The sequence below is a fragment of the Schistocerca piceifrons genome, chromosome 2 (assembly GCF_021461385.2).
Source record: "Schistocerca piceifrons isolate TAMUIC-IGC-003096 chromosome 2, iqSchPice1.1, whole genome shotgun sequence".
Lineage (NCBI taxonomy): Eukaryota > Metazoa > Arthropoda > Insecta > Orthoptera > Acrididae > Schistocerca > Schistocerca piceifrons.
In genome coordinates, this window is record NC_060139.1 from 109,890,782 (window position 1) to 109,905,444 (window position 14,663).

At 37.5% G+C, this 14,663-nt stretch overlaps 1 protein-coding gene across 1 annotated transcript in view; it reads right to left on the reverse strand.

Moving 5' to 3' along the window:
- The window catches only part of LOC124777118 (alpha-tocopherol transfer protein-like), a 138,825-nt gene that overhangs the window by 20,216 nt on the left and 103,946 nt on the right, over positions 1–14,663 (reverse strand). The gene's annotated exons all lie outside the window — the stretch shown is intronic.

Below are 14,663 nucleotides of genomic sequence, written 5' to 3' on the forward strand. Positions count from 1 at the left end.
TTAACTGTTCAGAAAGAAAACGGGGAACACAACGAACTGATTACCATTTTTATGTTTGTTTATAGCACAACCGTAGCACGTAGGAGACGAGTCTACCTGTGTGGTGTAGAAGATAGTGATTAATCAAAACAGTGACACGCCTAACGGCATACTGCATCAGTCTTAACAGAGAATAGCTGAGCTTCCCCGTGTCATAGACCTTTAAATTCTTATTACGAGGCCAGGGGTAGATTCTATAAGTTTTCCACATAAAGGTTAGCGGTTATTGAAGACTTCAGTAGTTGTTTGTTAACACTGGGCAGGCGCTGGGTAACGCAGCAAGTATTTTCAATGAATTTGACGAAAGGAATTTCTTACGTTCGTTAAACCACTGCAACATGAATCTAGTCTTGTGATATGGGCAATGTTTATAATTGAAAACATCATGGATAGTGAGGAAGACGCCAGCCATCAGGGATACGAGAGAAACAATAATATTCACCCATTCACAACATGTTTCAGGGACTAAGTTTACGTACTCCATAGAACAGAACTACCACAAGCGAGAACGCTTATTTGTTCGCCCTAGATTGTGTATTTCGATACACGCTCCAATCACAACGGTTTGTGACCATTGCAATGGGAAGTGCATCACGTCGTCCCATTTGTAGCAAAGTGAGATGATGAGAGTACCTTAAAGACTCGCCTTTGCCAAAAATAGTACTCAGATAGCCACACATTAACGCAGGGCTGGTCTGTTTACGAGATCCGAGGTCCTGGCTGCTCAGTTAACACAATTTTACATTTCGTAAAATGTCCTCCACTCCATTATGTCGTCTGCTACAGCAACCGAATGTAGACATTAAAATTGCCACTTAGTCTTTCATTAACAACGCGTTCCGCATTCATGGTGCATCTTCAGATTACCCTCACTTTTTCCTTTAACCACACACTAAAAATCATAAAACGGCTCTGCGCTAGACGCAGAACTTCACTCTAGCACAGACCAGTTTTATGATTTTTTTAATACGGCGTACAAGGAAAATTTTAGATAATCTGAAGATGTCCCACAAAGGCAAAACGCGTTGTTAATAAAGGTATAAGTTGCAATGAAAACCGTTTTTTATTAAAATTACTTACATTTCTCAGAAAGTCAATGAACTCATTATCTTCCCCTAATCATTATAAAAGCAATACAAACAATTTTCTCCATCCCCTTACCGTGCATCATACAATTCTTACCGTATCACTTACGTCCCACTTGTTTTAAGCACTCATTCATGCGTCAAAAGGGATAGTCAGTACATCTACATTTACAAGGGTTGAATGAAAAGTAATGCCTCCACCTTCGTTAATAGAGTTTGGATGGGAATATTTTAATAAATCAACCGCAGAAGTAATTCTTAGAACGTGATCTTTAATTACCAATATTCACGTTTCCATATAATCGCCAGCCAATTGGATGCATTTCTGCCAACGATGAACAAGTTTTCTGAAGCCGTCACGGAAGAAGTCGACACTGTTTCCGCAACCGCAGTCTCTCAGTTCTCTCAAAGTCTTCATCAGAAGCATTATGTTGTCCCATGACTGAATGGAGAAAGGCGTCACCTTCATTCTCTTAACGCGAGAGGAGTTCCCGGCAAATTTCAAGTCTGTGCACTTTCATTTCAGGAGTCAGCATCCGGGGTACCCATCATGCACAGATCTTCCGATAGCTAAGCAAAACAAAAATGTGATCCACACGTTCTTGTGAAATGCATATGTGCTTGCAATTTCTCTCTGGGTGATTCGACGATCGTCTTGAATCGCTCTGTCAACATTTTGCTTGTGAAACTCGGTGGTTGCTGTCACAGGACGTCCAACTCTGTTTGTCACGCAGGTCAGATGTTTCCGCCTCAACATCTTTAAACTTGCTCGCCCAACGACGCATAGTACTCACATCAACACAATCACCATGAAATGCTTTCATTCTCGGATAAATCTCCTTTGGGGTGACACTTTCTGCTGTCAAGAATTCATAGACTGCACGTTGCTTAAATCGCATTGACCGACCGTTTGCACAGGGTTCCATACTTTACACTGCAAAAAACACAATCGTTCAATGCTAAGGCTTCCCGCCAACTGGAGCTGTAGAGAAGAGGGTATGGAACAAGCCAGTACCTGCCACATACCAATGCTGCAAACTGTTGAAGAGTTACGAAGATGGAGGCATTACTTTTGAGTCAACCCTCGTACATAGAGGCTCCGCCAGCAACCATAAGGTGCGTGGCGGAGGATACCCTATCCCACTACTTGTCATTTACACTCCTGTTCCACTTGCAAATAGAGCGACGGAAAAACGACCGTCTGTACGCCTCCGTACACACCATAATTTCTTGTATCTTTTGTTCGTGGTCACTACGCGTGATGTATGTCGGAGGGGCAGACTCGTTCGGCACTCAGCTTCAAATGCCGGTCCACTAAATTTTCTTCACAGTGTTTCCCAAAAAGAACGCCGCCTTCCCTCTGGGGATTCCCATTTGAGACCAGGAAGCATCTCCTTAACACTTACGTTATGTTCGAACCTACCGGGAACAAATCTAGCAGCCTGCCTCTGAATTGCTTGGATGCCTTCCTTCGATCCGACCTGATAAGGATCCCAAACACTCGGGCAGTACTCAAGAGTAAGTCGCACCAGCGTCCTATATGCGGTCTCCTTTACAGGTGAACCACTCTTTCCTAAAATTCTCCAAATAACCCGAAGTCGGCCATTTGCCTTCCCCACCACAGTTTTCACATGCTCATTCCACCTCATACCGCTTTGCAACGTTACGCCCAGGTATTTAAACGACTTGACTGTGTCAAGGTAGACACTAGTAATAATGTATCCGAACAATACAGATTTGTTCTTCCTACTCATCCGCATTAACTTACAGTTTGAAACACGTATGCAGCGATGGCGAGGCATTGTAGCATCTGTGACCAGAGAGTATGCGCTTAACCGCGCGAGTGTTGCGAGCGGTTCTCAGTCAGTCGTTGCGAGTCTGTAGCTCTGTCTAGTTGAGAGCGGTACTCTGTCAGTAGTCGTCGCGTGCAGTACGCTAATAGTCGTCATGCAGAGCGGTCGGTCAGTAGTAGCAGCCCAGTGCGGTTGTGTGATGTAGGCGGTCGGCAACACTGGTCAAGATGGTGAATAAGGTATACTGTTAATTAATATAATCATTAGATAATGAAAAATTTTTATTTATTGTAATTATTCTCCAACAAGTCCCCCAATAATATTTTTTATTTCAAAAGCATTTTTTTCAAAAATTTAATTTTTTATTGAACTAAAGATTTCGTTGCACTTCCCATTTCATTCCACTTCTTTTGAAGAAAAATTTCACTAGAATCACAAAAAAAGAGAATATTATTATTTGCAATGCAGTTCCTCCAAGCGGTGCGCAATAACAAGAGCAGAAATGTGACATCCATTTATTCTGAGGTAAGACTTTAATTCTGATTGTTTTGCACAGGGCCAAAGACCGATATTTCGGTTTAATTGAATTTTCTTATCACTGAATGGACTTTAATTTTTTTGTGAAGAATTTACATTTGAGTCAGATTGCGTATTTCACATTTTTGTTGCCATTGTCAGTACATTTCATTGTGGGCAGGTTACGCATAGTGCAATGTCCATTAGCATTTCTAAATAATATTGTCACACTCTTTTAAAATTATTGTGGGGAGGTTACACTCGGCTCTAGCATTCATAATTAAATATTGTCATATTTCTTTCCTTTTAAATTTCGGTGGGGAGGTTACACTTGGCGACACCCAGTCCAGGATCGTATTTCGTTGAGAGTCTTTTGAGCGACAGTCAGATATCTGCTCTTATTTGCTTAGATATAATTAGGATTTGGCGCAACGCTTTTATTAACTTGTGACTTTCTTTCTACAGGTCAACGGCAATTCGTTGCTCTATTGTATTTGTGTGTTGCTTTTGCATTTGTGCTTATTTGTTTTTGAATAATTGTGACTATTGTAAAAATGCCGCGAAAGACTGTGAATAGTGTATCGCGAGGTATTATGAACGAATTTACCGACTTAAACAACGTGACGAATAGTAATTGTGACACGCAGTGTAATGATGACAATCCTGCGTTCACTGACAATCAATGCATTCCAACCACTAGTGATGACTTTTACCCTGATAATGAACAAACAAACTCAATTGTCTCGTCTGTTAATTTGACGACAATTGATGACGCAGAACGCTCTATTATAATGAGCGCTGCCCAGCTTAACACACCCGATTCGGAAAACTCAAGTAATGTACAGACAAATTTGTCTAATGGAAATGAACAGATCACACAAAGTAGGACAGATTCATTTAATTCCGAAATAATGTCTGACAGTGTAGGTCCGACTGATAATCCTTTTTGTAAACTGCAGAATGACCAAATGGTCACACAAAGCGCAACAATTCCAGGTACACAATCAAACAGCACAGATAATGGAGTAGGTAATGCTACATTTGATTTGAATCAATTTATGGCAATAATGCTACAATTTAAGAACGATATTGGTGTAGATATCAAACAACAGAGTCTAGATAACAAACAATTTAAAGAGGATTTCAAACAACAATTTAGTGAACAGAACGAAAATTTCAAACAACTTAGCGAACAGGTCAGACAACAGAGGGAAGATAACAAACAAGATAACGAAAATCTCAAACAACAATTTAGTGAACAGGACAAAAAATTTAATAAAATTGATGAAAATTTTAGACAACTTAGTGAGCAGAACAAACAGTTAAATGAAAAATTAGACGACAATTCCAGACAGCTTAGTGAACAAATTAGAGCCGTTGCCGCGCAGTGTCATGACACTAAGGAACAGTTGCGCACGGAAATTGAGGCTTGTTCACAAAAAAATAGCGAAGAAATTAAGTCTGTTGCGCAAGAATTAAGGGAAATGCAAACAGCCGCAACAGAAACACTCAGAGACGAAATTAGCGGAGTCGCTAAACAATGCTCTGAAAAAGCTACACAATTACGGGACGAGTTTAAAGCAATGACGGTAGAACTTTCGCGCACAATGGATCAAAAGATCGACGCGAAATTCGACCAACAGAACACTCAGATTGACGAACGCTTTAATCTTCACATACAAAACGGTGATACGCGTTTCCGCAAATTTATTCAGGATCAAAACAAAGTAAAACGACAAGTCATGGAAACAATCACGGCTCAGAGACAAGAAGACAAACGTAAAATGTTTGCGAAGGCAAAAATGTATGTAGACAATAATATTGCTACAGTGTCCGACGAAATTAATTCCATCAAACAGTCGAACACAGAATTACGTGACGAAATTTCCAATCTTAAGTCGAATACAGACACATACACAACCGATTTTCAAACAGTGACCGACAGACTAGAACAATTAGAACTAGCACAGGATTCCGATGTCGTCAAATCTGACGTTAAAAAACTGAATGAAACTACGCGTAAATTGCAAAAACAGATTAATGCTACTGACACTAAAACTGACGATCAGGCAAAAATACTGACTGAAAAATATGATGAATTGGCCAGTCGTATTGATGCTATCGAAAGTGCTAATGACAATAAATCAGACGATACTTCACCGGTTTCATTTAATCAAACACCTGAATTTCAAAATTTACAGCAGACAATTAATGAGATCGATTCATCTAACAACACGTTACGTAGGAAGTTGTCAAGTTTACAACAAGAAGTAACAGAAATGAAAAACACTTCAGTTAGTAACATACAACTGACACCACTTTATGAACATTTGTCAGATACACGCAGCGCGTATAATTTGGGTAATCTACAGAGAGTACGGGACTTAGATTGCGATCAACCACAGTTCAATAGATTCTCTTACGATCCTGAACATGTTCCATCACACAGAGATGATAGTTTCGACTACAAACATTTTCTGTCAGTGAGAAAGTTTAAAGTTTTTAAAAACGATAGAACGCAGATTCACCCACTGGATTGGATTCAACAATTTAGCTTTGCTCTTCCACCGAATTGGCCTGTAACACACAAACTTGAATTTATTTGCAGTTTTTTGGAAGGCGAACCGGCAACTCGTATGAGACCGATCGCGAGGCAGTGCTATTCAGTAGAGGAATTTCAGAATGCTTTTCTGTCAGCGTACTGGTCGAAGACGACACAGCGCGGAATTAAAGACCAACTAATTAGTTTGCCAAACTATGAAAACTCAAATTTTCCCAGTGTAAAGCAATTTTTTGAGCACATGGTACAACAAAACCAGTACCTAAGTGAACCGTACAGTGAATCCGCACTTATACAACTATGCATCTCTAAATTACCACGGTCATTACGAGTGTCACTTCTAACGGGCCAGCAAAAAGAAAACATTTCAGCATTCAGAGATCTTTTACAGCTCTTGGAAGTACAGCAATCCGATTATTCTTTTGTAAACAAAAACTTTTCTTATAATAACCAAGGTCAACAAAAGTACAGCAATTATGATCAGGGACGTAATTTCAATAGAAAAGATAACAGACGCTTTAGAAACGACAACTACCAAAATTCTAATAACAGCCAAAATTCTGTTTATCAATATCGTCAAAATCATCAGCAACAGGAACCACATTTTGGTAATAATAGAAGTTTTCCACCGCAACAGCATGAAAGTCAGACGGTTGGAATACGTAACCAACAATGTAATGCACAAGGTCAACCAGGCTTTAATGTTTCGCCGCGTGCACGTATAGTCCCAGATCCAACAAATAGTAATGCACGGCAGCAAGGAAACAATTACGTACAGAGAAGACAGTATTTCAATGCCTATCGTAATGCACCGTATAGGAATGACTATCACGACAGACGTAAAAACGATGAGCAGAATTATCAGCGTACATATAATAACAGTCGGTCTCGCCAGCAACAAAATAATCAACAAGGACCTATTCTCATGAATGAACCCGACAGTAGGTACCATCCAGAACGTAATACGTCTGGAAGAAGTAATAGGACAGTTCAAATAGTCGAAATGCCACAACATCCTCCTAATAATAATAACACGTCAGACAGAATCTGACTAGATAATGCACAGATCGCATCTTCCAATAATACAAGCACTACTCTAGACACGCAAAATGTTGTTCACGAAAATGTAATTACTTTTGACGACATCAGAGACACTCTCTTGCAGGAAAGACCAGTTATTCAGAAAACCATTTCACATCCTGTCATCGAAATTAATATTGGTTCATCGAAATTCTCAGCAGTAATTGATTCCGGATCACCTATATCAGTAATAAATGAGGAGACTTTTAATGAGTGCAACAAAGAGAATACCTATCCGACATTACCTTTAGGCAAAACAAAAGTGAAAGGAGCAGTATCGAGTAAAGGTGTAGACGTTAAATTACAGACGCATTTATCATTTTGTATTGGAGGTCATACTTTCCATTCTAATTTTCGGATTGTTCCTTTATTGACAACAGACATTATTTTAGGCACGAATTTTCTGGTACAACACGACGCAGTTATCGACTTTCAGAATTCTTATTTAATGTTAAAGGATGAAAATGTACAATTGGCTTTAGAATTTCAGCACTCTTTATCTGCGGAAGAACAAACAATTAACCGCACAGAGGTCATTTCCGCAACACGTAACATAGACTGTAATCCCACATTGTTCACGGATACGTACGTACACAACTATAATACTCCAGACGAAGCTGACTACGACGTAATACAAATGATTTCCGATAAAGTTAAAGAGAGCAGTGCAATTACAGACGACGAACGAACGCAGTTACACAAAATTCTTTTACAGCAAGCTCCAGTTTTCGACAACATTCCTGGTACTATGTCCGGATTTATGTATGAATTTCAAGTCAAACCGCACGACACATTTAAAGCAAAGCATTATCCCATCCCATATATTCACAGAGAACAGGTTAAAAAGGAATTGCAGGATATGCTTGACCAAGGAATTATAGAACCAGCAGTTAGTCCGTACATAAACCCGCTACATATTGTTAAGAAAAAAGATGGCTCACTTCGCCTTGTACTTGATTCACGTCACATTAATGACGTTATTATTAATGAAACAGATCGACCACAGACATTAGAGGAACTTCTACAGAAATTTCACGGTACAGCTATTTATTCCACATTAGATTTGAAATCGGGATTTTGGCAAATTCAGCTTCATCCGAATTGTAGAAAATATACAGCTTTTCTCTGTTTTGGCGACTGTTATCAATTTCGCAAATTACCGTTCGGCTTAACTATTTCTTCTGCAGCTTTTATTCGCGGTTTGAACACAATACTTCCGACAGAACTTAAGGACAGAATCACGACGTATGTAGACGACATTCTTATCGCAGAAGCTAATTGGTTTGAACACAATCTGATTCTTGAACAACTGTTACAAACTTTTCATGCACAAGGACTTACAGTTAATCTTAGTAAATCGCACTTTGGCAAAACTTCCATAAAATTTCTTGGACACGTAATCTCAGCAGAAGGCATTGCACCTGATCCGGAAAAACTTCAGGCTCTACGTGACATTAGTGTTCCTACGACGAAGAAGCAATTACGCAGTTTTTTGGGCTTAATTAACTTTTTTCGTAAATTTATTCATCATTCTGCTTTAGACAGGCCTAGACTATGCCAATTAACAGGTAAAAACACTATTTGGTCATGGGATAAGCAAGCACACTCTGAATTCATGAACCTGAAACATGCTTTGTTGAATGCTCCACTTTTATCGCACCCAGATCTTACTAGAAATTTTTCCATTGCTACCGACAGTTCCAACACCGCTTTAGGCGTACACATTTTCCAGGAAATTGAAGAAGATGGTTCAATAGTAATTAAAAACATCGCATTTGCAAGCCGCATTTTGTCACCTGCTGAACGAAATTACTCCGTTACAGAATTGGAAACATTATGTGTTGTATGGGCTTTTACGAGATTTAGGCATTTTCTTTATGGCAGACATACCACCGTTTACACAGACCATAGAGCGATACAATTTTTACTTTCAGCTAAATTTACTCATGACAGATTAAGTAGATGGAAACTTTATTTACAGGAATTTAATTTTACGATTGTTCACATTCCCGGCACACAAAATGTTATAGCAGACGCACTATCGCGTTCTCTCGGCAACAATCAGCAAGACGTAGCAACCAACTTCTGCAAAACAAATTTCAGTGTGATGTACATTCAGCAAGTTGCATTTGAAAACTTTATTTCATAGTCATTACAGGACATAGCACGAGAACAGAACAAAAACAATGTGTGGAAAGAAATTAAACAGCTTTGGCAAGATAAGAATAATGTTACGATTAGGAACCACTACACAGTGCGCAATGACATTCTGTTTCGCCGCTCTCATCCTGACAGCAACAATTGGTTATTATGCATTCCCGACGAACTTGTTAACAAATTAATCTGGTACACTCATCTAAGTTATGCGCATTACGGAGCACGAAAATGTTTTCTTATACTAAGACAGAACTGTTATTTTACCAACATGGAGAAACGTATACGACGAGTTTTAGCGTCTTGTAAAATTTGCCAGAAAGCTAAATCAGACACCACTTCACATATTCCTCCATTATATCCCATTATACCTGTTAAATTAAGACACATGGGCGCTGTAGACATTTTTGGTCCGATTCCGAGAACTAACAGAGGTTTTTGCTACATCTTTGTCGCTGTTGAGCTCACTTCAAAATTTGTTACTTTCACTCCATTACGCAAAGCTACTGCTAAAACTGTTTCGAAAGCATTTGTAAAACATTTTCTATCTCATGTAGGGCATGTAATGAAAGTAATTTCTGATAATGGATCTCAATTTCGTAGTAGCGTATGGACACGCATGTTACGAGCCAGAAACATTTCTCCGATCTATATATCCAAGTACCACGCTTCTTCGAACCCCTGTGAAAGATTAATGAAAGAAATTGGTAAACTGTGCCGAATATACTGCCACAAAAGACATATTGATTGGGATACATACATACTCTCATTCCAAGATGTAATTAATTCGATTCCAAATGAATCCACTATGCTATCTCCGTCTGTTATACTGAAAAATGCTGAACCACCTAACAAAATTAAAGAATTAATAACATTTCCTACATCTCGTCGATTACGACACCACGAAATAATTGACATTGCGCTGAACAACATCAAACGTGCCGCAGAGCGCCGGAGAAGACAGCAAAAACAGGTTTGTACACACCGCGTCTTTCACGTTGGACAGAAGATACTAGTACGTACACACTATTTATCCAGCAAATTAAAAGGTAAGTGCAGTAAATTTGAACTTCTATACGCAGGTCCATATCGGATTCGCAGCATTCCTCATCCCAATGTTGTACACGTCGAAACTTTGAGAACCAGAAAATCGAAAGGCAGTCACCATATCTCAAACATTAAACCGTTTATTGAGTGAAACCACTGTATGATTCAACACACTATGATGCCATTTACTAATGGAATTATTTCACCTGACTAATTACTGATGATTATCGTATTTTTTCTTGGCGAGTGCCCGGCAAGGTAAGGTTAGCAGGTCGCTTTTCTTGTCGTTACACATCAGACCGTGCATATTTTTTCAGACACACTTACGTATTTTATGACTAATTATGCAATGTTAGCTAATGACATGTTAATTTCATTACATTTTTTTTCCATTAAAGTCTTTAATTCTCGCCTCTATACAAGCTGAACACAACGAACGTCACATTTTGTTTTTTTATGTACGATTGTTTTCAGTTTTGTTTGTATGCACTGTGAAATAGTTAAGATATAACACACCTGTTGACTTTGACATTTTTTTGCCTTATGACATCTCAACATCGTGACTGTTTTACATTTTTGCTGCTGCATTGTGATATTATCTGTACATTTTTGCATCTGAACACTGTCAATGTCTTTGACACATTACGTTTTCTGTCATGTTATGCTGTATGGTTAATTATGTCACCATAAACCAAACATTATTTAGTGGGTATAGGATTTAAATGCAAGACATTAATCTTTGTTCATCAATTTCAGAAAGAAATGATGCATGTAAGAAATAAATTCAACAGAAATGGGAATTTCACCTACGGAATAAACGAAAGGAGATGCAATAACTTTATGAGGAAGAGTAAATGGATCAGGATTAACAAGCATTAACAAGAATATACTATACTCATCATAGAATAGCAGTCTTAACTAATTTTTTCTTTCAGAATACAAGGTGATTGATGCAGGCTGTCAGACTGAACTACACATCTTAGTTTTAGTGATGAAATATGCTAGTGATAAGGAATAGTTGTGTAATGAGTAATGAAGTGATTTTTTGCAGATGATAATGAATACTGATGAATAATGACGACGGAAATGGTATTATGAATAATGAAGTTTTTCTTTACAGATGATGATAATAGTGAAGTTATGATGATATGGATAATGAAGTTTTCTTTACAGATGAGGATAATGTTGAAGTTATGTATTTATGCTACGTAGTTATTTAAGTATTTGTTGCAGTTTGCTTTGACAGCAGGTGTTATATTGCATAGTAGGATGACGGAAAGTTTTGGAAAGGACAGCTATGGAACACATTTTTATACACATTTCACTACCTGTTAATTCGAAGTTCACTACTTTTCAGCATAGTGTGCGTTTCTTCTTTCAGGTCAATAATCCATTTTGTATTTTTTCCAGGAGAAGCTTTTCATGATACTTACTAAACCTGTTAGTTATTATACCTGTTCTAGTACTTGCATTTTCATTTTTACCCATTTGTGTTTATGATTTATAAATGTGATCACATATACTGCCTTGTTACATAACCTTGCTACAGCTGACTCATGACGAATGACGTTACCTATCCTCATTTGCAGCAATAGGTCAAAAGCAAATAGTGTTATGCCTCAGCAATTAATTATAGATCCCAACGCAATGCATTGCTAACAAAAAAAAAAAAAAAAAAAATGTATTACCAGTCCCAAGTAGAGATACCAGTTTGAGAAAATTCTGAATAATACTGATCAACTCTGAATAGTATGTCACTTCAGTAATGACTTCTTAATGAGACAAAAAAAAAGTATATATTTAAAATAATGCTTTGTCACTAGCTAATAACTGCCACTGTTTATTGTAATGAGACTACTTATAATGCCCATGATTATTAATGCTATGACTGTAATTTACTGATTTTAATAATGACTTTGTAATGATCTGAATACTACTGAAGGAGAAACACTGTTTATTGTAATGAGACTACTTATAATGCCCATGATTATTAATGCTATGACTGTAATTTACTGATTTTAATAATGACTTTGTAATGATCTGAATACTACTGAATGAGAAACACTGTTTATTGTAATGAGACTACTTATAATGCCCACGATTATTAATGCTATGACTAATTAACTGATTTTTAATAATGACTTCGTAATGATCTGAGTAATACTGAATGATGAACTATGTTTTATTCCATTCAATACTTGCTGGCCACTGAGTGCCAATAATTAATGTCGCTCGATGAATTGTTATTAATTATGCCATTAATTAGCTCTTGTTTTCCATGTTGAGTTTTCATGTTTTGGTTAATGGCCAATGAGTGCCAATAATTTGTATCACTCAATGTATTATGTTAATGCTAGGCCAATAATTGACTCTCCTTTTCAATTAAGGCTTCTGATGAACATTATTCTGTCTTACTAAATATACTTTGTAACTGGCCAAGGACTACCACTGTTTATTGTAATACGATTACCCATGATGCCAGCTAGTGATTCTTAATAGATTGGAATGACACATAATTAATTAACTATGGTACTGTTTAATAATGCTTTGTAATTAGAAGAAGACTAATAATTCTTACTATTGGAATGACAAATGATTAATTAACGACAAATGATTAATTAACTGTAATTAGACAAATGATTAATTAACGACAAATGATTAATTAACTGCAATTAGGAGAAGGTTAATGATTCTTAATTACACTCTGTAACTGAAAAGAATGCGATTATTTCATAATGCTTTGTAACCAGGAAAAGAAGGCTACTGATTCTATGTAAAACAATTAATGAACATTTTTCTGTAATACTACATACTTGGTACAGAAATGTTCAATAACTGGGCTATGAATGCCTCAAACTATCAATGAAGACTGTAATTGTCAATATTATGTGACTTGATGTCCTTCACCTCATAAGCTGACTACCCTGAATTATTGCAATGTCCATTTGTCCTGTTTATCCTAGTGATCATGGAGCACTATCTTTGGTTTTGCACTAATTCTACGTTGGTGCGCCTTGTAAGAGCGTGGTGTTGACACGACATGCTGTCCACCACCGTGAGCGATGAAGACATTATTATGGTCCCACTGTTTGGTGTACCTAATGTACTGCCAAAATGAAAACATGGAACATTACTACGACAGTTCAGTGTCTTGGCTACACTGATAAATTCTGATGGGAAAAGAACTTCAAGTTGTGTCACTTGGTGTTGTACTTCTGTGGAAAGATATGGACTTTCAGAGCAGCTGTGTGCAATCTAAAGTGCTACAACCATGATGCAATCCTTCTCTTTCCTATCCTGATTCTTGTCACATAAAGAAAAAAAAAAAAAATTTTTTTGGTAACATCATTTATGTTCGTAGGTTATACATTTTTCGATTTGTTGAATTCCAGTGCGAGTACACTTGTGGCACTGGTCGACATGATTTTTTGCCATTATGTTTATTTGTTGTGAAAATGCTAAAGACATTTCTCCAGTGCGTGTGCACTTTGGACATGATTTTTTGTCATTATGTTTATTTATTACGAAAATGCTAAAGACATTTTTCGATTTGTTCTGAAGTACAGTATACAGTATACGTATGTACACTCTTGTCTTTTATATTGTATATACATTTTTATTTTTATGATATGTTCTGAACTACAGTGCATGTGCACTTCTGTTAGGTGTTAATATGTTTTCTACTGAACTTCAGTGCTTGTACACTTATCTCATTTTTCAATATGTTTTCTACTATTCTGTATATTCAATACTTTAATGCGAATGCACTTATGTCATTTGTTACTAATTGTATATACATTTCATCATTTACTGATATGTTCTCAACTGCAGTGCATGTGCACTCATGTCACTTGTCAACATAATATTTTTTGCCAGTCTGTTTATTTGTTCTGAATATGCTAAAGAATTTTTTCAGTGCCTGTGCACTTTGTTATCTCTCAAATAATTTGTATATACATTTTTCTGATTTGTTACTATGTTTTGTACTCACATTTTGTCTTTGTCTGATACATCTTGTACTTAGTGCGTGTGCACAACATTTACTTTATGTACTACATCTAAATATTCTGTAAATTGTAGAAGTTTATTAATTAATTAAAAAATTTTGCCGCGATTGGCAAGTCCAAATGACTCACCATCGCTCCCAAATTTTTGCCCCCCCAGTGGAGGGTTATGAAACACGTATGCAGCGATGGCGAGGCATTGTAGCATCTGTGACCAGAGAGTATGCGCTTAACCGCGCGAGTGTTGCGAGCGGTTCTCAGTCAGTCGTTGCGAGTCTGTAGCTCTGTCTAGTTGAGAGCAGTACTCTGTCAGTAGTCGTCGCGTGCAGTACGCTAATAGTCGTCATGCAGAGCGGTCGGTCAGTAGTAGCAGCCCAGTGCGGTT